The following is a 2,853-nucleotide window of genomic DNA, read 5'->3' as shown; positions in this document are numbered from 1 at the left end:
CACCCAGATGCGCCCGTATTAACGGGTAATCTTACCCAGACGTACGGATAACAGCGCAGTTCCTCGCTCCTGCGATCTCCTCGATTCTAAACACTAACAATGCAGAGGTGACACTAGACCTTTTGAGTAGTTCACCATGCTTATGCGAGCGTGGAGGGGCTCACACCTTTGGAAAAAAAACTCAGTGGACGTCCAGTTGCGATGTTGTTAAAGTAAATGGCACCTGTGCATGAACCAGACGTCACCTGTGGACGCCCATTTGTTCGGTGAAAGGTCGTTGAAGTGACACCGTCAGTCGCCTCTTGGATCCATCTGGGAAGTCAGTTGCTCAACAGTTGGGCGTGTGTTTGCTCATACACGCCTCCGCAATCATCGTTCACACCTGTCATCTACGGCGCGTGGTCTACCGCAGTACACTCGGGGCTGATTTTGGATAACGCAATTTTCCATGCACGGTGTATTTTGACCATGGCGGCACGCGAACAGAGTACAGACTTAGCCGTTTTAGAAATGCTTCCACCATTGGCCCAAGAGCCAATGATCATGTCCTTCTGGGCAGCAGATAAATCGCTCCGTTTCCGCAGTACAACAGTTTCATTGTTTTCCGCGTCCCCTGACGCTCTGTGTGACCTGCACTGCCAATGGTGCCAACTGTGGCCTATAAGTGGTTATTGTACGTTGATGTCGAACATTGGCAGCGATCGCATTAATGTGACTGGGCAATACATAGTGGTATTTGTCTGGCCATAGAAATTTAAAATGAAGCTCTTAACGACAGATGATCTTCCAGAGTTCCTTGGTAAAAGGGTGCCAGACTGCGTGAGTCCTGCTCCGGCCCCCTTCGTTGTTAAGTTATGAGAAGTAACTTGGAGACCCGTAGCGCTTACCACTGGGTGCGAAGCGCGCTGGAATAATTGCTCGTCAGACAGTACTTCCTTTAAAAGACATCTCAGTGTGCAGCAGTGACTCAATCGCTGTCTGTTTGCCGGGTAGAAATATCGTACGCCGTGTGCGCAGAGCCGGAGAGGTGTTACGGGGTCGCGCTTGACTGATGAAGGCCCTAATCAACACGTCGAAATTTTTTAATAATCGTAGTTAAGAATTTTTAGTAACTAAAAGGCTGTCCCAGTGAATACTTCGATAGTATTAATAACAATACAATTGTGATTTTTGTAGTTAGTATTTGTCAATATCGTCGTGTCATTATTATCTGATATAACTCCGTCCAAACAGACCTTGGAAGGCCCAATGGTCCGACCGACCGCCGTGTCATCCTCAGACCACAGGCGTCACTGGATGAGGATATGGAGGGGTAGGTGGTCAGCACACCGCTCTCCCGGCCGTATGTCAGTTTACGAGACTGGAGCCGCCACTTCTCAATCAAGTAGCTCCTCAGTTTGCCTCACAAGGGCTGAGTGCACCCCGCTTGCCAACAGCTCTCGGCAAGCCGGATGGTCACCCATCCAAGTACTAGCCCAGCCCGACAGTGCTTAACTTCGGTGATCTGACGGGAACCGGTGTTACCACTCCGGCAAGGTCGTTGGCATCTGATATAAGATCTTACAACTATTCCTAATCACAACACAGTGTCATTGTGTTAATGGAATAATTCGCATAATACGGGAGAGAACCTCTACTCCCCCCTCACCCCGATAGCCACGCACGTTAGTACGCCCCTTACGGTGTTCGGGGAGCTGCGGCGGTCCCAGATCGAGTCCATCCGTCGGATCAACGACGAGGGTCGGCGTGCTGGCCAACCTGGATGTGGTTTTAGGCGGTTTCCCATATCCGACTACGTGAATACTAGGTTGGTACCGATGTCACGTCTCAGTTAAACGCTTCGCAGACATTTCGACAACGTTCGCACAATTTCGCATGAGATAACACTAGATGCAGACTGGTGGATCACACAAATTCCATCGTGGGCGGAGAGGAGTGGCGGCAGGCCGGGCGTGCGGGCATTCCCTACCACAAGCATTGCCAAATTCAGTAATTAACATGCCGATTTCATGAAGGTACGTGACCAAAACCAGGAAAAACAAAAGAAGGAACGACTGTATGAGCCACTAAGGTTGTCTGCAATGATAAATTAAAAGTATCTTTCTTGAGCTTTCAACAGATTCAAAAATTAAATTTTTTTTATGAGACCTTAAGTTTTAAATTTGGAAAGTAATCAGAGCAATGCAAGAAACTGACTTAATTTTTTTGCTAACAAGTAGTATAACACCCATATTTTTCTTATTTTCTAACTTATGAATTGCATTCGACTGAATTCACGATTTTGTGTCTTGGCATCCAGTATTTCGGCGTTGAATAACCATTTTGAGTGCAATATTATTTCACTCGTTATTCAGAAGAATTATGTGAATAGTTCTGAACAGACTACAGCATTAAAAGTTGTGCTAGTTCAAATGGCTCTGAGCACTATGGGACTCAACTGCTGTGGTCATAAGTCCCCTAGAACTTAGAACTACTTAAACCTAACTAACCTAAGGACAGCACACAACACCCAGCCATCACGAGGCAGAGAAAATCCCTGACCCCGCCGGGAATCGAACCCGGGAACCCGGGCGTGGGAAGCGAGAACGCTACCGCACGACCACGAGATGCGGGCAGTTGTGCTAGTAACCGTTGTGGTGTCGTAATGCGTTTTCCATCTCGTGTACGTCTACATTGAGTCCCACTGTTGCCGTTAAAGCTTTAATACTAGCTTTCCTTGCAGATTGGGCAGGAAGTGATTCTTTAAGTCAGAGTAATTAAATTTTTAATCGCATAGGAAAATTTTCGCTTTGTGTTCGCAGGACATTTACTTTACGGTAAACGCTCAAGTTCATTCAAATTAGGAAAATCATT

General features: G+C 47.0%; 1 pseudogene; it reads right to left on the bottom strand.

Moving 5' to 3' along the window:
- Positions 1 to 1,427: 1,427 nt before the first annotated feature.
- Positions 1,428 to 1,545, bottom strand: LOC126199783 (5S ribosomal RNA; annotated as a pseudogene).
- Positions 1,546 to 2,853: the final 1,308 nt, after the last annotated feature.

This window comes from Schistocerca nitens, chromosome 8, assembly GCF_023898315.1.
Source record: "Schistocerca nitens isolate TAMUIC-IGC-003100 chromosome 8, iqSchNite1.1, whole genome shotgun sequence".
Taxonomy (NCBI): Eukaryota; Metazoa; Arthropoda; class Insecta; order Orthoptera; family Acrididae; genus Schistocerca; species Schistocerca nitens.
Note: the sequence above shows the minus strand (reverse complement) of the source record. Positions and strands in the feature narration are given on the sequence as shown.